Here is a 25,326-nt window from a genome sequence, read left to right on the forward strand (position 1 = left end):
TTCTGCCTTTTCATCTGCTCCCATGAAGGAAATTATGAAGAAAACTTAGTTGGGAACAAAAATTAAAACAGTAATTTGCTTAAGGGTCATTCTTACAACAACTGTTAGGACTTAATTTTGAAGAATTACAAGTCAATTTAATAAACAAATCAAATAATTGCAAGTGAACTCTCTTCATCAGAACCTAAAGTATTGACTGATTTTTTTTCTTTTCACAGATGCTGCCTGCGCTGCTGGGTTTTTCAGGCATTTGCTGTAGTTGTCTCCAACCATGAACATTCTGCTTTTGATGCCCACTGTCTTCAGTTTTACCAGGACTTCTTTTTGTCACACTCTGTGAAAGGCTGACTTGATATCAAAAACAGTCACTCTCGTCTCACTTCTAGAATTCAGTTCTTTAGTCCATGTTTGAATCAAGTCTACGAAAAGGTCTGGAGCCAATTGGTTCTGGCGAAACCCAAACCAAGCATCAGTGAATAGGTTGAAACATAAGAAATAGCGGCATTAGGCCATTAGGTGAAGAGCCGGAAGACTGGAGGGTGACTAATATCGTGCCTTTATTTAAGAAGGGCTGAAAAGAAAAACCTGGGAACTATATTCCAGTAAGCCTAACGTCTGTGATAGGCAAGTTACTAGAGGAGATTCTGAGGGACAAGATGTGCAAGCATTTGGAAAGACAGGTTGATTAGGGATAATCAGCAGAGTTTTGTGCATGGGAGATCACGTCTCACAGATTTGATAAGTTTTTTGAAGAATTAACCAAGAAGGTTGATGAGGGCAGGGTGGTTGGTGTAGTCTATGTGGACTTCAGTAAGGCCTTTGATAAGGTTCCGCATGGTAGGCTGCTATGGAAAGTTAGATTGCATGGGATTGAGGGAGACCTAGCTAATTGGATACACAATTGGCTTGATGGTCAAAAGCAGAGGGTGATGGTGGAAGTTTATTTTTCTGACTGGAGGCCCGTGACTAGTGGTGTTCCCCAGGCTTGGTGCTGGGCCCATTCCTATTTGTCATCTATATCAATGATTTGAATGAGAATGTACAAGGCACATTTAGTAAGTCTGCAGATGGCTCTAAAATAGGTGGTGTCATTGACAGTGAAGATGGTTATCAGGATTTGCAGAGGGATCTTAATCAGCTGGGTAAATGGGCCAAGGAATGGCAAGTGGAGTTAAATTCAGATAAGTGTGAGGTGTTGTATTTTGGAAAGACAAATGAGGGTAGGACATGCACAGTCAAAGGTAGAGCCCTGGGGAGTGTTGCAGAAGAGGGGGATCTAAGCATACAAGTACATGGTTCCCTAAAAGTGTATCACAGTTAGACAGGGTAATGAAAAAGGCTTTAGGCATGCTGGCCTTCAGTCAGGGCATTGAGTATAGGAAGTTAGAATGTTATGTTGCAGTTGTACAAGATGGTGATGAGGCCACATTTGGAATATTGCCTTGGTTTTGGTCATCCTGCTATAAGAAAGATGCAATTAAGCTGGAGAGTCCAGAGGAGATTTACAAGGACATTGCTGGGACTCTAAGGACTGAATCATGGAGAGAGGTTAAGCAGGTTGGGACTGTTCTCACTGGAGCATAAGAGAATGAGGGGTGATCTTATCGAGGTGTATAAAAACATGAGAAGCATAGATAGGCTGAATGCACACATTTTTCCCCAGGATTGAGGAAATCAAAAACTAGAGGCCGTAGGTTTAAGGTGAAAGGGGAGAGATTTAATAGGAACCTGAGGGGGCAACATTTTCACCCATTATAAGGAATGGTCATATAAGGAATGAGCTGGCAGGGAAAGTGGTTGAGGCAGGTACATTAACAACATTTAAAAGGTACTTGGACGGTTACATGGACAGAAAAGATTTAGAGGGATATAGGTCAAACACAAGCAAATGGGACTGACTTAGATGGGAATCTTGGTCGGCATAGATCAGTTCGGCCCCCCATGCCTGCTATAGCATTCAATAAGATCATGACTGAGTTTATACCACTTTCCTATACTAACCTCATATCCCTTGATTCCCTTAACATCCGAAAATCATTCAATCACAATCCTGAATGTACTCAACATGTGAACCTTCCCCAAACCTCATGGATATTGAGAATTATGAAGAGTACATTACACCCAATAAATGTCTCTGGAAAATAAAATTGAAGACCTTAGAGCAACACTGCAGTACCAGAGGGACATCAAGGGACTGTTGTGTACTCTGCTTCACAGAGACATGGCTCACCCCCAGCACTCCAACCCAAAGGCTTCACCATCCACCACATGGACCAGACAGTGGCATCAGGTAAGGGCAAGGCAATGGCAGTTGCTTCATGATTAACTCATCATGGTGCACAGACGTGTCAGTTCTCTCTCAGTCCAACTCCCCCGACCTGGAATATCTGGTGGTCGTGTCGTCTGTTCTACCTGCCAAGGGAATTCTCTGCCATCATTCTGGTAGCGGTGTACATTCCACCCTGGCAAAAATCAAACCGCCACTGGAGGAGCTGAGCACCATGATCAACAGTCACAAGACAGCGCACCCTGACGCCTTGCTGATCATCACGGGGGACTTCAACCAGGCTAGCTTGAAAAGTCTCTGACCAACTACCACCAACGTGTCACCTGCAGAACCAGAGGAGCCAACACACTATCACTGTTACACCACCATCAAGAATGCTTACTCTGCCAACCTGCACTCACACTTCGGAAAGTCCGATCACCTGGCTGTACTTCTACTCTTGGCGTCTGGGCAGAGACTGAGGACTGCAGCACCGGTGGTGTGCTCAAGGGAGGCGGAGGACCATTTACAGGACTGCTTTGAATCGGTGGACTAGACCATATTTGGGGATTCATCTGGGGATCTGAATGAATATGCCACAGCCGTCACAGACTTCATCAAGGCCTGTGTGGATGACGATGTGCCTTCGAGAACATACCGGGTTTTCCCAAACCAGAAGTCCTAGATGAACCAAGAGATTTGCAGTTTGCTAGGGGCTAGATCTGTGGCGTTCAGCACCGGCGATTTAGAATCCTACAAGAAGTCCAGGTATGAACTATGGAAGGCCATCGTGAGAGCAAAAAGGCAATTGCCTGTGAAGTTTGAGACAAAATTGGATGCACAACAGCTGTGACAGGGTTTGCATGCTATTACTTCCTATAAGGTGAAACCTAACAGCATAAATGGCAGTGATGCTTCACTCCCCGATGAGCTCAATGCCTTTTATACATGCTTTGAAAGGGACAATAACACTACACCTGTGTGAATCCCCACAACATCAGGCGACCCTGTGATCTCTGTCTCGGAGGTCGATGTCAGAAGATTCTTCAAGGGGTGAACCCTTGCAAGGCGTCAGACCCTGATGGTGTACCTGGCCAGGTACTGAAAAACTGGCTAGAGTGTTCACGGGCATTTTCAACTTCTCACTGCTGCGTTCCGAGGTTCCCACCTACTTCAAAAGGGCAGTAATCATACTGGTGGCCAAGAAGAGCAGGGTGAGCTGCCTCAATGACTATCACCAGGTAGCACTCACATCTACTGTGATGAAGTGCTTTGAGGGGATGGTTAATGGATAGAATTAACTCCTGCCTGAGCGAGGACCTGGACCTGCTGCAATTTCCCTACCACCACAACAGGTCTACAGCGGACACAATCTCACTGGCTCTCCACTCTGCTTTGGAGCACCAAGACAATAGCAAAACATATGTCAAGCTACTGTTTATCAATTACACTTCAGCATTCAACACCATCATCCCCTCAGTGTTAATGAACAAGCTTGTATCTCCTTCTGCAACTGGACTTCCTTATCAGGAGACCACAGTCAGTGTGGAGCAGTAACAAAATCTCCTCCTCGCTAACAATCAACACAGGCACACCTCAAGGATGCGTGCTTAGCCTACTGCTCTACTCTCTCTATACTCATGATTATGTGGTTTAGCACAGCTCAAACCCCATATATAAATTCACTGATGGCACTACTGTTGTTGGTGGAATCTCAGATGGATTGAACTGGTTTGGTGAGATGGATTGGCTGGTTGAGTGGCGTTACTATAATAACCTCGCACTCAACGTCAGCAAGACCAAGGAATTGAATGTGGACTTCAGGAAGGGGATGTCAAGAGCACACACACCAGTCCTCATTGAAGGGTCAGTGGTGAAAAGGGTGATCAGCTTCAGGTTCCTGGGCGTCACCATCTCAGAGGATCTATCCTGAGCCCAAAACATTGATGTGATCACAAAGAATGCACTCCAATAGGAGTTTGAGGAGATTTGGTATGTCACCAAAGACTCTTGCAAATTTCTATAGATGTATGGTGGAGAGCATTCTGACTGGTTGCATCACAGCCTGGCATGGAGGCTCCAAAGTACAGGATCATAAGAAGCTGCAAAGGGTTGTGGATTCAGCCAGCTCCATCATGAGCACAAGTCTTCTCACCATCGAGGACATCTTCAAGAGGCGGTGCCTCAAGAAGGCAGCATCCATTACTAAGGACCCTCACCAACATGGACATGTCCTCTTCTCATGACTACCATCAGGGAGGTGGTACAGGAGCTTAAACACCCACACTCAATTTAGGAACAGCTCCTTCCCCATCAAATTTCTGAATGGTCCATGAGCATTACCTCGTTTTTTCCTTTCTTTGCACTGTTTATTTATTTTGTTGATTTATGGTAATTTTATGTCTTTGCGCTGTACTGCTGCTGCAAAACAATGAATTTCACATCATACAACAGTGATAAACCTGATTCTGAAGACTTCTCTCTCTCATCTCAGTCCTGAATGGCCAATCCCCGATTTTGAGACTGCAGCCTCTGGTTTGTGACACAAAAGCTAGGGGAAACATTGGCCCAATACCTTTCCTACCAAGACCTGCATTGGTTTTGTAGATGTCACAGAAATCACCTCTCAATGTTTAAAACTCAACAGAAGATCAGCCCAGTCTACTTAAATCTCTCCGCACAGGAAAAAAAATCTGGTGAAGCTGCCTGCACTCCCTCTATGGCAAGGTACATGGATAGGAAAGGTTTAGAAGGATATGGGCCAAACGTGGGCAAATGGGACTAGATTAGATGGGGAAGTGGTGGAGGAAGATAAGATAGTAATGTTTAAGAAGCATTTAGACACATATACTGGCAGGGAATAGAGGGATGTGGACCTTGTTTAGGGAAATGGCATCGATTTAGATTGGCAATGATGGTCAGCACAGATCTGGTGGGCCGAAAGGACTTTTCTGTAGTATTCTATGTTCTATATTATTTTGCAGCTTTAGAGTTGTTGCAAATTGGAAACTGTTTTGCGTCATGACAGCTGGATCTCCTGAATGCTAAATCTTACACCTGCCTGGTGTTTATAAAGTACCACTCAAACTCTCTGAAAACTTGAATTTTTAAAAGAAATACTTAGCACATACAAATAGCAGAAAACTTTTCTCAGGACAGGGGAAACCAATGTATGCTTGAACCAGTGTAAACCAGAGTATTAAATGACTGGTCTCAATAGGATAGCACCAGCACAATGCAGCAAGAGTTTAAAGGACAATTTTAATCAGAATAATTTAAGCAGTGATTAATGATGACAATGCTGACATTTAATAGGTAATATACTTCCACATTAAATTATACATCATGGATATTTCCCCCACAATGAGAGCTCTGGTATATTCAATAAAAATGATTTTACAGTTCCAATTAATTCATTTACACTTCACGTTACTGGTTTAAGTTCAGTTTGAAATGATTTAACTGTAGTCAATAAGGACATTAATTTTTTTAAAAAATCACAAAGACCATGCATCCATCATGTATTTTAACTAAAAAGAACCTATGATTTTGGTATAATGCAAATCAGTGGTAAGGCAATCAGACACTCCAAAAGTCATTATATATATTACTTGTTTGCTAATTACACAAAAATTGGTGATGTGGATAGCAAATAAAGTTGTCTAAGACTACAGCAGGATACAGATCAGATGGAAAGTTGGTAGAACATTGGCAGATGGAATTTAATCCTGACAAGTGTGAGTTGATGTAATTCATGATGTTAAATAGGAGTAGAACATACACAGCAAGTGATCAGGCACTAAGGAATGATGATGAACAGAAGGACCTTGGGATTCAAGTTCATAGTTCCCTGAAAGTGGCAACATAAGTAGGTAGGGTGATGAAGGTGGTATATGGCATGCTTGCCTTCATGGGTTGGGGCATAGAACATAAAAGTTGAGATGTTAGATAAAAACTTTACAAAATACTGTTTAGATCGCACTTGGAATATTTTGTGCAGATTTGGTCATCATAATCTAAGGATGTGGATACACTGGAGAGAGTGCAGAGGAGATTCACCAGGATATTGCCTGGCTTGGAGGACTTTAATTATGCAGAGAGATTGGATAGATTGGGTTTGTTTTCCCTGCAGTGAAGGAGGGTGAGGGGTGACCCGAAAGAGATAGATAAAATATGGGTAGATAGTCAGGATCTTCTTCCCATGGTAGGAGTATCAAAAACAAGAGGGCATAGGTTTAAGGTGAGAGTAAGGAGTTTTATAGGGGATTTGACTGGAGAGTCTTTATACATGGAGAGTGCTTGATATCTAAAACTTGCTGCCAGCGAAAAGGTCAACATGGGCATGGTGGACTGAAGGACTCATTTTTGTGCTGTGCAACTCTAACAAACCTGCTAAAAATCTTATTAATTCTGTAGATTTTGTTTTGTTCAACTAATACAAGAATTACAATTGTGAGAATTATCTTAAGACCAAGAACCTTCGGTGGTTAAACAGGCTTGCATCCTTTCTATTCTATTATAAAAGTATGAATGTTAATATAGTTGCATTAGATGAAAGATGCAGTGCACAGTCAACAAAATATCAGGACCAAAAGTGGTTAAAGAGGGCAAATTACTTAGATTAGATGTATTCTCCCAAGTATAGAAAAATATGAAGTGATCTAATTTGTGGTTTAAGATGATTAATTCATAGGATTGGTAGACAGAAACTATTTGCTTTGGTGGAAATCCAGAACAAAAGAACGCAACTTTAAAATTACAAATAGCTATTCAGGAATGATTGCAGAAAACATTTCCTCACACAAAATATAATTAAAAATCTGGAATTCTTACATTAAAAAGTTCAGTTAATTGTAAGTAATAGATTTTTATTAGGCAAGGGTAGTCAGGCATATGGACCCAGGGCAAGTAAAAGCAGATGTAAATAGTGCAACTTGATGAAAGGTTTGCTCTCGTACTTAAGTTCCTGAAGTTCCCACATGTAAATTTTTTTTTGAAGCTTATACGCAACCATCAGAAAAACAATTATAAAATATCTAAGTCTAAGGTGTACTACCAGTTGTAACAGTAAAGGCTATCCAAATCAAGTGAGTGCATTACATCACTTCATGTCACCAAAAAAGTAGACGAGGGCAGGTCAGTGGATGTTGTCTATTTGGACTTTAGCAAGGCCTTCGACAAGGTCCCGCATGGTAAGCTGGTCTGGAAGGTTAGGTCCCATAGAATCCAGGGAGAACTAGTTAGGTGGATTCAAAATTGGCTCAGAAGTAGGAAGCAGAGGGTGGTGATTGAAGGTTATTTCTCAGAATGGAGGCCAGTGACTAGTTGTGTGCCGCATGGGTCGGTGTTGGGACCCTTGTTATTCTTTATTTATATAAATGATTTGGACGCAAATGCACAAGGCTTGATCAGTAAGTTTGTGGATGACACAAAATTAGGAGGTGTTGTTGATAGTGAAGAAGGTTATCATAGATTACATGGGGATCTTGATCAGTTAGGGAAGTGGGCAGAGGAGTGGCAAATGGATTTCAATACAGATAAGTACAAGGTGATGCATCTTGGAAAGTCAAACCAGTGTAGGATTTATACTATGAATGGTAGGGCACTAAGGAGTGTAATGGAACAGAGGAGTACAAATGCATAGTTTGTTGAAAACTGCATCACAGATAGACAGTGTAGTGAAAAAGGTGCTTAGCACACTAGCTTTCATCAGTCAGGGCACTGAGTATAGGAGTTGGGACATTATGTTGCAGTTGTACAAGTTGTTGGTGAGGCTGCACTTGGAGTACTGTGTACAGTTTTGGTCACCCTGTTAGAGGAAAGATATGACTAAACTGGAAAGAATGCAGAAAAGATTTGCAAGGATGTTGCCAGGACAAGAGGGCCTGAGCTATAGGGAGATGTTGGCCAGGCTAGGTCTTTATTCTGTGGAATGTAGGACAATGAGGGGAGACCTTATAGAAATGTTTAAAATTATGAGGGGCATAGATAAGGTGGACAGTTACAGTGTTTTCCCCAGGGTTAGTGAGTCCAAAACTAGAGGGCATTGATTGAGGGTGAGAGGGAAAAGATTTAAAAGGAATCTGAGGGGCAACTTTTTCCACAGAGTGGCAAGTCATTTGGAATGAACTGCCAGAGGAAGTGGTTGAGACAGGTACAACAGTATCATTTAAGAAGCACTTGGATAGGTACATGGAGGGGTGGGTCTTAGAGGGACATAGGCTGAACACAGGAAATTGGGACTAGCTGGGTGGGCACCGTGGTCAGCATGGACTCGTTGGGCCATAAGGCCTGTATCCGTGCTGTATTGCTCTATGACTTCAACGGTACAGTGGTGCCACGGTTAGCTTTTCCCATGACTGCGTGGATAAACCCTAGGTGATCAGTTTCCTCTCATATCCCAAAGATGTGCTGGTAGGTCAAATGGCTTCTGTAAATTGTTGCTAATACAAATGGCCAGCAGGCAAATGGGGGAGTTGATGGAATGTGAGAAACAATAGGTTACAAGGAAGTGGTGGAAATGTAGCTGTTGGAAATGCTGAGTGCCTGAATAGACTTAATGGACCAAATAGCCTTCTTCTATACTGCAAGGAAATATCACATTATGACAAACTTCCCCATTTTTCAGCTCTCCATCACCTGTACTGTTCAAAACCAGGCACACAAATAAAATTTTATTAAGAACTTATGAGATAGAACCAGGAATACGCAATTCATCCATTTATGCATGCTGTACCATTTCATAAGATCATGAATGATTTTTATCTCAGCACCACTTTCCTACACGTCTAAAAATCTATTGCTCTCTGTTTTAAATATGCTAAGGGATTAAGCCTTATTAACGCTCTTGGATAAGGAATTCCAAAGAGTCACCACTCTTTGGTGAAGAAATTTCTTCCCATCTGTTTTGAATGGCTGACTTCTTAGCATGAAATTGTGACCCAACTTCTAGACACCATAGCACCTTCAAGAAACATCAATGCCTCACCTACCCTGTCAAACCCCTTAAGAATGTTGTACATTACAATGAGATAATTCTCATTCTTCAAAAGTCAAGAGAGTTCAGACCTAGTCTGCTTAATCTCTCCTAACACGACAAAATGCCACCCCAAGAACCAATCTAGTAGAACTTGGCAAGTATAACCTTCCTTAGATAGGGAGACAAGTCCTGTACACAATATTGCTGATGGGGTCTCATCGGTGCTTTATAATTGTATTAAGATGGATTTATTCTTGTAGTCAAGTCTTTTTACCAAATAGGCCAATATACCATTTACCTTCCTCATTGCTAGCTGAGCCTGCTTATGAACTTTTGGGTGCCTCTGAACAAAACACCTTCCAATTTCTTACTTTTTCAAAACAAAAACACTCTGCCTTTCCTCTATCAAAGGGGATTACTTGGATTTTTCTTTTTTCTCCCCACATTATATTCCATCTGCCAATTGTCAGCAAAGTTTTCTGCACCTTGCTCTTTTGTAACTTCACCAAGAGATTCTACTTGATTTTCTGAACAAAGATCAACCCTCTCTAATGCCTTTATCCCATTCTTGAAAATCATCACTGCCCCATCTCCATTCCTATACATTTGCCTAGCCCTTCGAACATTTAAGGATCCTAGAAAATTTAACTCCCAACCTTGATCATTTTGCAACCATGTCTCCGCAATGGCTACCAGAATATACCTATTTGTTTCTGTGTCTTTAATTCACATGCCTTCTCACAAATGTTATCTGCATTCAGATAAAGAGCCTTCAATTTTGTCTTTGTACCATTATTCCTTCCTCTGACTAAATTGAGGTATATTGTTACATTTGTAAACACTGTTCCTTTCTGACAATCTATGATACCATTACCAATTTTGCTACCTTGCATTGTCACTTTCCTTTTTCTTCTCCACAACCCCCACCAAGCAACACATTTGTATTTACCCTCCTCCTTGGATTTAGTATAAAATACAAGCCACCTTGTTTATTCTTTAAAAAAACAAGGTGAAATTGCTGATGACCATAACTCTCACTGGTAAACTCAATCAATAAAATTTATAGTTTGGTTGAATTTGTTTTCATACTCTTGGATATCCTCGCTCCAAAGTAGCTACATGAATTTGAATCTGCATCTAGTTTCAAAAGAAATCTAAGCTTACAGACAAAAATTTGATATATCAGTCCCTTGCAAACTGATACCAGAGAAATTATAGTGCAGAACAAGGAAGTAGCAGAGAAATTAAACAAATATTTTCTCCGTCTTCAGTGAACACAATAAACCTCCTATAATTAGTGGTGAATAACAGGACCAAAGAGAACAAACAATCTGAAAGAAATTAGTATTAGTGAAAAAAAAAGGGGAAATTAATAGGATTGTAAACGAATAAATCCTCAGGACCCAATGATTTGCATCCCAACATTTTTAAAGAGGTGGTAGAGATGGCAGATGCACTGGTTGCATATTTCAAAATTCCACATATTCTGTAACTGTTCCCAAAGACTGTAAGGCAGCAAATATAACCCCATTATTGGAAAAACAGGGAATAACAAAGCAGTTCACCTGACAAAGGTAGGGGGGAAATTCTTACAATCTATTCTAAGGAAGTAGTGACAAGGCATTTAGGGAACAAATTGAAATCAGGCAGAGTTAATATGCATTTATGAAAGAGGAATTATGTTAGATGAAGCTATTAGAGATTTTGGCTAATAAAATCGATAAAAAGGAACCAGTTGATGTGGTGTATTTGGGTTTTTGGAAGGCCTTTAATAAGATGCCACACAAGAGATCATGAAAGATTAAATTTCATCATACTGTTTCGATTGAGCATTGGTTAATGGACACAAGACAATGAATAGGAAAAAACAGACCATTTTTGAGTTGCAAGATCATGACTAATGCAGTGCCACAGGGATCAGTTCTGAGGCTCCAGCTTTTCACAATCTACATCACTGACTTGGATGAACGTACCAAGTATGATATATCCAATCAGGTTGATGATATAAAAAGTTGGATGACAGTGAGAATTATGAGGAAGATGCAGTAAGTGAATGGGAAAGGATATGGCTGACGGAACACAACAAAAAAAAACATGCAATTGCCCACTTTGGTACAAAATATTGATTTTTTTTTTAAAATATAGAAAATAGTATTTTTTGTAAAATGGTGAGAGATTGAACAGTATTGGAGTTAAGACCAAAGTTAGAATAAGGGTACAACATTTATGAAGGCACACTACATTTACATAGAACACTATCACAGTACAGGACCTTCCACCCACAATGTTGTGCCGGCATTTTATCCTGCTCTAAGATCTATCTAACCCTTCCCTCCCACATAGCCCTCCATTTTTCTATCATTCTTGTGCCTATCTAAATGTCTCTTAAATGTCCCTAATGTATCTGCCTCCACTACCTCTGCCAGCAGTGCGTTCCAAACAACCATCACTCTGTGCAAGTAATTTACCTCTGACATCCCCCCAATATCTTCCTCCAATCACCTTAAAATTATGCCCCTTGTGTTAGCCATTGTCGCCCTGGGAAAAGGTCTCTGACCTTCCACTCAATCTATGCCTCTTACCTTGTACACCTCTATCAAGATGAAAAACACGATGATGCTGGAGGAACTCAGCAGGTCAGGCAGCATCCGTGGAGAAAAGCAGGCGGTCAACGTTTCAGGTCAGGACCCTTCTTTAGTACTGAAGATAGCAAAAGGGGAAGCCCAATATATAGGAGGGAAAAGCAGAGCAGTGATAGGTAGACAAAAGAGGGGAGGCAGGGTGGGCACAGGGTGGTGATAGGTAGACACAGGTAAGAGATAGTGATAGGCAGGTGCGGGGGAAGGGGAGAGCAGATCCACCGGGGGATGGGTCAAAGGTAAGAAGAGAGGGAAAATAGAGGAGGCTGGGAAGGGGAAGAAGAGAAGCAGCATGGTTGGGGTGGGGTTGTGTCTGGGGGGAAAAGTTTGTGATATGACAGTCCTCAGCCTCTTCCACTGCCAGGAGAATTCCAAGCGCAAATTGGAGGAACAGCACCTCATTTTCCATCTTGGAACCTTACAGCCTAACAGCATGAATATCGAATTCTCCCACTTTAAGTAACCCTCCCACCACCACCCCCCCCACCATACTACTTCTCTTCTCCCCCTCACTTTTCTTACCTTTGACCCATCCCCAGTGGATCTGCTCTCCCCTTCCCCCACACCTGCCTATCACTATCTCTTCCCTGCATTTACCTACCACCACCCTGTTGCCCACCCCGCCTCCCCTCTCTTGTCCACCTATTACTGCTCTACTTTTCCCTCCTATATATTGGGCTTCCCCTTTTCCTATCTTCAGTCCTGAAGAAGGGTCCTGACCTGAAACAGTGACCACCTGCTTTTCTCCATGGATGCTGCCTGGCCCACTGAGTTCCCCCAGCATCAGTGTTTTTCACCTCTCATCCTCCTCCTCTCCAAAGAGGAAAACTCTAGCTTGCTCAACCGATCCTCATAAGTTATGCTCTCCAATCCAGGCAGCATCCTGGTAAATCTCCTCTGCACCCTCTCCAAAGCTTCCACATCCTTCCTATAATGAGGCAACCAGAACTGAACACAATACTCCAAATGTGGTCTAACCAGAGTTTTATAGAGCTGCAACATTACCTCACAGTTCTTGAACTTAATACCCCAGCTAAAGAAGACCAACACACCATATGCCTTCTTAACAACCCTATCAACCTGCGCGGCAACCTTGAGGGATCTATAGACGTGGACCCCAAGATCCCTCTCTTCCTCCACACTGCTAAGAGTCCTGCCATTAATCTTGTATTCTGCCTTCAAATTTGATCTTCCAAAGTATATCACTTCACACTTTTCCCTGTTGAACTCCATCTGCCACTTCTCAGCCCAGCTCTGCATCCTATCAATGTCCTGTTATAACGTACAGCAACCTTCTACACTGTCCACACCACCACCAACTTTCATGTCATCTGCAAATTTACTAACCCACCCTTCCACATTCTCATCCAAGTCATTTATAAAAATCACAAAGAGCAGGGGTCCCAGAACAGATCCCTGCAGAACACCACTGGTCACTGACCTCCAGGCAGAATATGCTCCACCTACAACTACCCCGTCTTCTATGGGTGAGCCAATTCTGAATCCACACAGCCAAGTTTCCCTGGATCCCATGTCTCATGACTTTCTGAATGAGCATTCCATGAGGAACCTTATCAAATGCCTTACTAAAATCCATGTATACCACATCTAGTGCTCTACCTTCAATGTGCTTTGTCACATCCTCAAAGAAGTCAATCCAGGCTCATGAGGCATGACCTGCCCCTCACAAAGCCATGCTGACTGTCCCTAATCAACCTATGCTTCTCCAAATGCCCACAAATCCTGTCTCTAAGAATCTTCTCCAGTAATTTGCCCACTACTGAAGTAAGACTCACTGGCCTGTAATTCCCAAGGTTATCCCTACTCCCTTTCTTGAACAAAGGAAAAACATTTGCCACCCTCCAATCATCTGGCACTACTCCTGTGGCCAGTGAGGATGCAAACATCATCGCCAAAGGTGCAGCAATCTCTTCCCTTGCTTCCCATAATAACCTCGGATATATCCCATCCAGCCCCAGTGACTTATCTATCCTAATGTTTTTCAGAAGTTTCAGCACACCCTCTTTCCTCACGTCGACATGTTGTACTCCATCCTCACAAATGTCAAGGTCTCTCTCACTGATGAATACTGAAGCAAAGTATTCACTAAGGACCTTCCCTACCTCTTCCGACTCTAGGCACATGTTTCCTCTTTTATCCCTGGTCAGTCCTACCCTCACTCTAGTCATCCTCCTATTCTTCACATACGTGTAGAATGCCTTGGGGTTTTCCTTCATCCTACTCGCCAAGGCCTTCTCATGCCCCCTTCTACCTCAAAGTCCATTCTTAAGTTCTCTCCTAGCTACCTTGTAACTCTTCAGAGCCGTCTGATCCTTGCTTTCGAAACCTTAGCTAAGCTTATTTCTTCCTCTTGAAGAGATATTCTACATCTCTTGTCAACTATGGTTCCTTCACTCTAGCATCCTTACCCTGCATCAATGGGACAAACCTATTCAGAACACTATGCAAGTACTCCCTAAACAACCTTCACATTTCCGTTCTGCACTTCCCCAAGAACATCTGTTCCCAATTTACACTCCCAAGTTCTTGCCTAATAATTCCCCCTCCCCCAATTAACTACTTTCCCATATCATCTGCTCCTATCCCTCTCCAAGAGGATCCAAGTTATAATGTCATCTTACTTCAATTATAATATGGCCCAGGATCACACCTGGAATGTTGTTTGTAGGTCTGGTCTCCCAATCCAAGGAAAAAGAATTGTGGGAATTCAATAAAGATTCACCAAACTGGCACAAAGATGGAAATAATCAGCAGTCAAGCACTGTCAATGGCAAGAGAAACAGAGTGTATGTTTTGGGTCAGACCTGTAAGAGTGGGAAGACAAGTATATGTTAAGTTTGAGAGAGGGCGAGGCGAAGAAAAACAATTGGATTATCTATGATAGGGTACAAACCAAATTTATCAAGGTTGCAATTACTTTTTCGAAAGAAAAGTCAATTAGAACAAAATAATACAGCAACAATTTAAAGCATAACCAACTGGTAAAAATGGGGTTTACTCTGAAATTAATACATTTAATTAAGTTAAGTTGCAATGGTTGCAAGGTAGCTAGTTGGTAGATGAGTTGCTGTTCCTTGAGCTCATGCTGGTATTGTTGGGGGAATGCAGCAAGCCAAAGACAGAGAGATCAGAGTGAGAGAGGGATAAAGAATTAAAGTTCCAGGGGACTGGAAGTTCACAATCACCTGTGCAGAGTGTTCAAAGGTGTTCTGCAAAGCGGTCACTCAATCTGCATTTGCTTTGTCCCATGTAGATGAGGTCACATTGTGATCACTGAGTACAATGGACTAGTTTTTGCCCTGGAAAGACTAAGTCTTCCTGGACAGTGGGAAGGGAAGAGGGGAAAGGGGAGATATTAAATCTCCTGCAGTTGTATTGGAAATTGTTTTGAGAAAGGGGTGATTTGTGGAGATGGAAAAGTGGACCAGGGAACCACAGAGGGAACAGTCCCTTTGGAATGCTGAAAGGGGTAAAGGAGGGGAAGACGTGTCTGGTGTTGAAATCCCATTGGAAGTGGTGAAAATTATGAAGGATGAGCCGTTGAATTCAAAAGCTGGTGAGGTGAAAAGTGAGGACAAGGAGAACCATTTCCTTAATTTGGCTGAAAGGAGGATTGAGAGCAGATGTGTAGAAAAAAAAGAGGATATGCAATTGAGAGCTCGGTCAACTGGGACATCTTTTGTCTGGTAGGCTAGCATGGTCAGATCCATCCATGTCAAAGTGGAAACCTCATCACGTAACATTTTGTTTGTAAAATGGGGCTCCACAATCCCACCCCCGAACAAAAGGTAGCCATTCACAAAAGTGACATCAGGATTAATAGGAATGCTTTCCTTCTCTGTGTGGCACCTTGGACCATAAGATCATTAAAATAGGAATAGAAGTAGGCTATTTGGTCCCACAAGCCTGGTCTGCCATTCAATAAAATCATAGCTGATCCAATTTTCCTCATCCACTTTTCTGTTCAATCCTCATAATCCTAGATTATCTTGCTGATTAAAATCTAACTCAAAATCTAATATATTCAGGAATTCAGCTCCCTGGGGTAAGGAATTCCAAAGACTCAACTCTTTAAGAGAAGTTCTTTTACTCATCTCAGTCTTAAGTGGGCATCTCTTTTTCTGGAACAATGCCCTCACAGCATTTACCCTAAACCCCCCTCAGAATCTTATGTTTCAACAAGATAATCTTTCATTCTTCTAAGCTCAAAATAGTACAGAAGCAACCTGTTCAGATGACAATCTCTCCATTTCAATGATTGTGCAGATAAACCTTCTCTGAACTGCCTCCAATTATGATACATCTTTTCTTCAAGATTTGCAGATGACACCACCATATCAATGATGAGACAGAGTACAGGAAGGAGATAGAGAGCCTCATAGCATGGTGTCAAGACAACAACTTTTCCCTCAATGTCAGCAAAACAAAACATCTGGTTATTGACCTCAGGAAACAGAGCAGAATACATGCCCTTTTCTGTATCAATGATGCTGAGGTGGAGATGGTTGAGACCTTCAAGTTCCTGGGTGCAAATATCACCAACAATTTGTCCTGATCCAGCCACATGGATGCCAAGAAGGCACACCACCATTTTTCCTCAGAAGGCTAAGGAACTTCGGTATGTCCCCAGTGATTCTCAACATGTTTTATAGATGCACTATAGAAAGCATCCTATCCTGATGCATCACAACTTGGTACGGCAACTGTTCTGCCCAAGACCGCAAGAAATTGCAGAGAGTCGTGAATGCAGCCCAGTTCATCACACAAACCAGCCTCCCCTCCATTGACTCCATCTACAATATCCGCTGCCTTGGGAAAGCAGCCAACATAATCAAGGACCCCTCCCACCCCAGTCATTCTCTCCTTCCCCCACCCCCTCCCCAAAAATCATACCATGTACCACCAGGCTCAAGGACAGCTTCAATCCTGCTGTCATCAGGCTTTTGAATGGACGCTAAAGATGAACTCTTGATCTGTCAATCTACCTTGTCATGGCCCTTGCACTTTATTTGTTTACCTGCATCGCACTCTCTCACTAACTGTAACGCTATATCGTGCATTATGCTCTTTGCCCCTTTGTACTACCTCGATGTACTTGTATAGAATGATCTATCTGGATGGCATGCAAAAGTTTTTCACTCTATCTTGGTACATGTGACAATAATAAATTAATAAAGGACCTGGTACTCTAGATTTCACTGTGTGGCATACTGTACACATTCTACCTCAGACTTCCTGACAAAATGAAAGATCTCAAAGGATGCAACAGGAGTGTTATCAGGAATGACCAAACCAGAGTACATCAAACAATGCCATGGATATCGCAAACCTAATCAGCAAGTGCCTACCACCAGTTCAGCTTCCGTTTGTTCTTGGCTACTCATTCTTCCTATTTTTCATACAAGCCTGGGCCCCAAAGAACGAGATCCCTAGCATCTGCAAGTAGTCAAACATAATGGTGAAGGGTACAAAGGAATGCCTTACATATGTGCTGAAGAATAGGGCTTTCTCTTGCTCACTTAAATTCACCAGCTCAAAACAATCAGATGCTCATAGATGGATCAACTACTGATCAGAACAAAGTGATTTCAGTGGAGTTGTTCATCCCAGTGTATATACCACTCCTGACAAATGGGACCAAGCATGATGCAATGGTAGGAGTTTGGGCAATGGTAGTGGTTTGAGGGTGGGGGTTGACAGCAGCCCTACCCATCTTTGGATTTAATCAGAAAGGTTTTTGCTTTATCCACTGATTACTGTGAACATTTGCATAGAACAGTTAGTTCCAATTGCAGATTTCCTGAATGATATTCATTTTGCTGGGCACTTCCAGCATGCAGGCATGGGATAATTTGTTGATGATTTCTCATGCTCCACGCTGATAAGGAAGGCATTTTCCCCCACTTGTCCTCAACATGGATGACCACATTGCTGATCAGTACAAGCCAAGCAGGAAATTCTCTGACGGGTACAGCACAGATCTGACCACAATGGGTCATTTGCTCCATAGCAACTCTGTGCCTGTTGGCAATAGCCTTGGATATTCAGACTTGTACACTGTCTTCTTTGGCCTCCTTGGTAGAGGATAATATGCTCCAAGATACCATACAGTTTGTGGACTTTGTGTTATGCACCTCAGTAATAAAAGGATTTACTGATCCCCAGTACATTGAACTGCGTGGTTGTCACTAAATAGTCTTCCTCATTCAGTGTCAGGATTATTAAACTCCCTCCCTGCACCCGTCAGAAGAAATGCAAGCACTTCTCACCCTACCTCACAGAGTGAACTCCAGACAGGAAGGTGATCTTAGAAGCCGTGGAATGAAGAGCAAGACATCCTGGCCCTTCACCTCAGAGTACTATCCTGACAACAACTACCACTGACTCCTGTAGTTGAAACAGGACTTTAATAGTTTTCTGCACCACCACTTGTGACTTCTCTCTTACCCCCTAGATACCTTGAATTTGAAGAATCTCTCAGTTCTGGCCTTAATCACTTTACAATAGTGAATTCTGCAATCAAAGATGGGTTTCATAGTTTTCTATGCAATCTCACATTACTGTGTGCAGGGTGATGCATTGGAATCTGTTCCAGTTCATCTCCAACAGCTCAATAACAAAGGAATCTGTGCTCTACCAACTGTTCCAGAGACATATCTAACAAGACCAAGAACATGGTAAAAGGAATCCTGTGGTCAGGTGTTCCAGTACAAAGAATTGTTTAAGACCAAGCACTGCCAACTCGCACTCCCTCGTTCAGGAATATGCACTCAGGACACACTCAGGCAAGATGCAACTTACGCAGAAGACCTTTGCCTAAAGGCTGCTGTGTAATGCCCTCTCAAACCTCCTTCACACACAAACACCACATGAGAGAACTGAACTTAGGTGTTAAGGTCTTAATAAAGAAATTGCTCAATGTGAGATGGTAATGACTATAATGTATGACTTTATTGGCAGTAACTGAGTTAAACTCTCTTGTTTTCCTTAATCATACAGGTATATTTTACCATTGTTTTTTTTACCAAAGTAGTATTTAATCTTGTATAATATAAATGCCTATTAAAAACAATATTCTAAGCCACAATAAGGAGATCACCCTGACAGACTTCAGGAGCAAGTAATGATTATATTACTTAAATTCAAAAAACATATACGTACTACAACTATAGATTTATCCTGCAAAATGACATTATCCAAAACAACCCATATTCAGATCCTTATCTTGGGAGAGAGCACCAAGTGGAGCCATTGGAAGATTGTTTGCCAAGTTTAGATAATTGCATTCAAAACAAATCTTTTTAAATTAATTTTGACCAATAAAACAGCGGGGAGCTTTGAACGATTAGGTACCAAAGGCTGCGATGCGCACTATGCTGTAAACCTCACTTTGCCTCAACACTTGCACTTTTAACTGGAGACATAAAAGGATATTATACACACAACAGAAACGAATTAAAGCGTTTAAATTATCGGAGCTCCAGACATCCGTGACACCTCTAACGGTAATGAGAGCCGATGATTTTTTTGATTTCAAATGCCATCAATTGATCTCGTAATCTGAATTTAACAAACATTCGCGTAGATCAACTTCTAGTGGGATCGCTGAGATGCCTACCTGGCGAATGAATGAGGTTTAGGACAGAATTACGGTCTTCAACATCTACTGATCTCGCTCCTTTCCACTCCAACACACCCAAGGGTGCCTCCTTCCCTTCGATGGTCCCAACCAACAGCACAATGTGCGTGTGAATGAGGAAACTTACCCGAGTGGCAGGGAGAATGAAGACGCTCTCCGACTCCAGATGAAGTGCAGCTCACAACGGCTCGACGACACCTCCAGCTCCCGCCGCCCCGGTTTCTCCTCGCCACCCCCCGCCCCCCCCCCCACCAGCCGGGGGTTGGGGTGGGGTGGACCACGGGCCCCGCTCAGTTTCAGTACTTCAGTCGGGGGATAGCAAGCGGGCGGACTGGACTGGCGCCCGTCACTTGTGCCAAGTGCCACCGGCTCTCCTCGCTCCTCCAACATCAGGGGCGACCCCGCCCCCTACCCCCCCCCCCACACTGAGGGGGGGGGGAAGGGAGAGGGAGGCCGACCCCACTCCAAGCAGCAAGCAGGCTCGGCCGCTTCTTTTGTAGCGCAAATCCTGAAGCGGATGCTCACGGCCGGCCAGCCGGGCTGCCTACAAACTTTCCCTGCTCCTCGCCTTTCCCCCCCCCACCCTCTCCCTCTCGCATCGCCCCCCCCCTTCGATGCCGCTCTCGCCGCGGGGAGGGGGCGGCTCCCTGCGCGCGGGCGCACCTCAGCCTCGCGCCGTGGGGCCGCCCAGCGCGCGAGCCGGGTGTTCTGGTCGCTTCCACTGAAGTTGGGAGATGAGGGGGGAGGGGCAGCCGGAGGAAAGGGAGCCCCAGCGAGCACTCACTCACACACACACACGGCGCGGGGAAATGACATCAGCCCCACTGACCAGCTTGCGTCAGAGGCAGAGGGAGGAGAAACCATGGCAATGCTCAAACTTCAGCCGGGGGAAGCAATGAGTAAGTGCAGGGGAGGATGGTAGTTCGTGTCTTCGTGGTTGTCAAGTTCTGAGCTCACCGTGGTTCAGGAGGGTCGCCCATCCTGCTGATGAGAAAGTTCAATGCAACACTTACTGTGCAGGATCAGGCGCTCAGATTATTTGAACTAATTCTGGGAATGATTAAAACTGTTTACAAACTAGCAGCCGAGTCCTCAGGGTGATTATTTTTGAATTCTGGCAAAGGATTTATAAAAGGGGGGGGGGGGGGAAGAGTAGAAACTAGGACACCTTTGATGAATTTACACCCAAGATGTTGATTTGTGAGGGTCTGGGGGAAATTATAGATTAACACGAGATGAGGGATTGTTGACACTGACCAAGGGGAAAGGTAAAGTTTTGACACTGGAAATAATAACTAATAGCACGAGAAGAAGCTGAAATACAGGTGCATTAATGTAGAAAGCATAAGGGAGAATGAAAGGAAAAAATTACAATGAATAAAATGCAACAAAACTGGAAAAGATCTTGGAAGACTTTTCACCATCATAGTTAAGAGAGTTTAAATGCATGTGTAGAAGGCACAAGTCAGAATTTGAACCAATATAGCAATGATAAATTAGTGGAATTTAGTTTAGAATTGGATATGTACAGTAGCATTCTAGACGAACAGTCTGTAGATGGTGGATGTTGAAAGGTAGGCTACAAAGAATGTTGCATTAATCAAAATCTGCAGGTGACAAAGGCATGAATGTAGTTGGATCAGTGGCTTGGAATATTATGGGGATGTAAATAGGAACACTCAGTAATGAATGTTATATACAGTTGAATGCTCAGCTCAGGGTTGCAAGGGTTCAGGCAGTTAAACACAATCTGTTTCAGACTGAGTCCATAGCCAAAGGGGAAAGTGAAATTAGCAGCAGATTTAGGAATTTTGTAACAGAAGCTCAAGATGATGCATTGGTATTCCCAATATTTAACCAGACAAAATTATCACTCATCCAAGATTGATGTTGGATAATACTGAGGCGGTGAAAGAGCAAGAAAGGTATAGGTAGGTAGAAAACCTCATAGATGTTGGATATATAGGAGAAAGTGATTCATGTTCACATATAATGATGAAAATGCCAAAGAGAAGCATATGGATGAAGAGAGGATGGGGATAAAGATGGTTCCTTGGAAGATTTAAAAAGTGATTCTGTGGAGGTGAGAAAAGAAGTCTGATGAAAGAATATTGATCTGAAATGTTAGCAATTTCTCTCCTTGCAGTTGCTACCTGACTTGCTGATTTTTTTTCTAACATTTTTGTTTATATTTATTTATCCAAGATTTCAACTGAGTGAGCCAGGCAAGAGAGTAATTGGAGCAGGTCAGTGCAAGAATGGTATTGTTGAGAGACGATGCACAATGATCACAGTTAAAGGTAATGTTGAAAACAACGTAGCTAGGGAAAATTGCTTTGGGGTGATAGGCCTGGATCTGGAAAGAGTAATATTTTGTTGGAAGTGAGATGGTAATTTGGGTGAGAGAAGAATAGCATACAAGTTTTTTGAGGAGGGAACTGATGACTCTCTTTAAAAGACTAGTAGATATGGAGACTGGGTCAGAAAATCTGTGAAAATGGAAGTAAGTGCATAGCAGGTGTTTCATGGAGAAATTGCATTGGGGAGAGGACAGTAAGTAACAAGGAATTTCAGGGTTGTAGTTGAGCTTGGTAGGCCAGGGCAAGAGGGAACATCTTGGTAATATAAAGGTTCACTAGCTGATATTAGTTAGACAAGATTGTGAAGAACGTAGGGGACCATTGAGGAGATTGTTGGTAGTTAATTTTACCTCTGAAGTTGACAATTCCAGAACCGTCATTATTATACTCTTTGTAAACTTGATGTCATTTGAAAAGTCAGCTACCCACATCCTAAGCAAATTCCATTTAGCTTTCATCCCAGTGTATTCGAACCTACCTTGAAACTGAAGATTTACTTAAGTGCAAGTCAAAGTTTTTATTACTTAATTTCAAATCCTTTTGTGATTTCACCTTTCCCTCTCTATAATCTCCAGCCTCTGATCTGAAAAACCTGCAATCCTCCAATTCTGGCCTCAAGCTTCCCTGAAATGAATCACTCAACCATTATCTTAAGTTGACAATTCCTGACAATGGAATTCCTTCCCTAAACTTGTGTCTCTATTTCTTCCTTTAAATTCCCCTTAAAATCTATTCTAGGATCTCCTTGCATGACTCAGTGACAATTTTGTTTGTTGATGCTCTTGTGAAAGCCTCAGTTGCTTTTACCACATTAATGATGCTGCATTAATGGAAATTGTCACTTTTCCTTCTTGCCTCCTTGGATTCTGTGATGTGTCTTGGGAAATTTTCTTAGGTCGCAGGTGTAAATACAAACTGTTGTTGAATGAACATCCACAACATAGCTTAATAAAAATCTGTATTTTACTACCACCTGGTACAAACTATTATCAGCTGATCCCTTCGTGTGGTAATTCATTTAAGATAGTACTCTGCACCAGCATAAGATGATGAGAAGAAAGAGCAAATGATCATCTGGCTCTGCAAACCTGCTTCATCATATGTAAAAGTTATGGTAAACCTTGTACTTCATCCACTTTCCCACCCAGTCCCCAAATCCCTTTATTTCCTTTTCCCTATCTTAGCCCTAAATCGCTCACCCCTTATCCTGAGAAAAAGCTAACTTGGTATTGGTATATTATTGTCACTTGTACTGAGGTACAATGAAAAACTTGTCTTGCATACCATTTGTACAGATCAATTCATTACACCGTTCATTGAGGTAGTACAGAGTGCATTGAGGTAGTACAGGGTAAAAACAATAACAGAATACAGAATAAAGTGTCACAGCTACAGGGAAGTGCATTGGAGGTAGACAATAAGGTGCAAGGGCAAACAAGGTAGATTGTGAGGCCAAGAGTCCATCTCATTATATAAGGGAACAGTTCAATAGTCATCACCATGGGATAGAAGCTGTCCTTGAGCCTGGTGGTATGTGCCTAAGGCTCCTGTATCTTCTGCCTGATGGGAGAGGAAAGAAGAGAGAATGATCTGGGTGGGTGGGGTCTTTGATTATGCTGACTGCTTCACCAAGGCAGCGAATGGTATAGGCAGAGTCCATGGAGGGGAGACTGGTTTCTATGATGTGCTGGGCTGTGTCCACAACTCTGTGCAGTTTGTTGTGGTCCCAGACAGAGCAGTTGCCATACCAAGCCGTGATGCAAACAGATAGGATGCTTTCTATGGTGTTAACAATAAAAGTTGATGAGTGTCAAAGGGGACATGCCAAATTTGTTTAGTCTCCTGAGGAAGTAGAGGAGCTGGTGAGCTTTCTTGGTGTGGCGTCTACGTGGTTGGACTAGGACAGGCTATTGGTGATATTCACTCCGAGGAACTTGAAGCTCTCAACCCTCTCGACCTCAGCATCATTGATGTAGACAGGTGCATGTACACCACCCCCTTTCCTGAAGTCAATGAACAGCTCTTTTGTTGACATTCAGGGAAAGGTGTTGTCATCACTAAGCTATCTCCTTCCTGTACTTCGACTCATCATTATTTGAGATACGGCCCAGTCCGGTGGTATCATCTGCAAACTTGTACATGGAGTTAGAGCAGAATCTGACCACACAGTCATGAGTATATAGGGAGTAGAGCAGAGGGCTGAGGATGCAGCCTTGTGGGGCACCAGTGTTGAGAACAATAATGCTGGAGGTGTTGCTGCCTATCCTCACCGGTCTATTGGTCAGAAAGTCAAGGATCCAGTTGCAGAGGGAGGTGCTGAGTCCCAGGTCCCAGAGTTTGGTGATGAGTTTGCTTGGAATTATAGTATTGAAGGCAGAACTGTAGTCAATAAACAATAGTCTAATGTAGGTGGGACAGGAGACATGCTGGTAGTACTTTGGTAATACACTCTTGAGGTTGGCCTGGTTGAAGTCACCTGCAATAATGAAGAGGGCCTCAGGGTATCCTGTCTCAAGGTTGTTGACCACGGAGTATATTTCATTGAGTGCAGGCTTCATCACTGTCTGAGGTGGGATGTAGACTGCCAACAGGATAGCTGAAGTGAACGCCCGTGGCAGATAGAATGGTTGACACTTCACCGTCAGATATTCCAGACTGGGTGAGCAGGAGCTCGCCAGGACTGCTATGTCCAAGCACCACGAGTTATTGATTAAGAAGCAGACCCGTCCGCCTCTAACTTTGCCAGAGGACACTGTACAGTCCATTTGGTGGATTGAGAAGCCCTCAGGTTGAATGGCACAGTCAGGTGAAGCAGGTCTAAGCCACGTAACTTGATTTTGAACTCTACAGCTAAAGAAAATTGCTTCCTAGGACCTACCTGTCCATTCCTTTCAGAATAGTTTAATTTTTTCCAGACTCAAATGAACTTAAGCCAATCTCATTCAGTTTCTCTTCACATGATGGAATAAATCTAGAGAAACTGCAGATGCTGGAATCTGGATGAAAAACACTACAATGCTGGAGGAACTCAGCAGGCCAGGCAGCATTTGTGGAGAAAAGCAGGCGGTGAATGTTTCGGGTCAGGACCTTTCTTCAGGACTGAAGATAGGAAAGGGGGAAGCCCAATATATAGGAGGGAAAAGCAGAGCAGTGATGGGGGGGGGGGGTGGGGGGAGGCCGGATGGGCACAAGGTGGTGATAGGTAGGTGCGGGGGAGGAGGGAAGAGCAGATCCACTAGGAGATGGGTCAAAGGTAAGGAGGAAAAAAAGGGATAGAAGAGAGAGAGGCTAGGAAAGGGAAGACAAGAAGAGGCATGGTTGGGGATGGTTGTGGGCGGAGGGTGCGGGGATTACATAAAGCGGGAGAATTCAATGTTCATGCCATTAGGCTACAAGGTTCCAAGACAGAAAATGAAGTGCTG

General features: G+C 42.9%; 1 protein-coding gene across 1 annotated transcript in view; it reads right to left on the minus strand.

The window, feature by feature from the left end:
- Nucleotides 1-20,326, minus strand: part of fbxw7 (F-box and WD repeat domain containing 7) — a 235,794-nt gene extending 215,468 nt beyond the window's left edge. Inside the window, exon 1 of the mRNA XM_052010116.1 lies at nt 19,672-20,326. The gene's annotated coding sequence lies outside the window, so the exon portion shown is untranslated. The remainder of the gene's footprint in view (nt 1-19,671) is intronic.
- Nucleotides 20,327-25,326: the final 5,000 nt, after the last annotated feature.

Source organism: Pristis pectinata, chromosome 2, assembly GCF_009764475.1.
Source record: "Pristis pectinata isolate sPriPec2 chromosome 2, sPriPec2.1.pri, whole genome shotgun sequence".
In the NCBI taxonomy this organism is placed as follows: Eukaryota; Metazoa; Chordata; class Chondrichthyes; order Rhinopristiformes; family Pristidae; genus Pristis; species Pristis pectinata.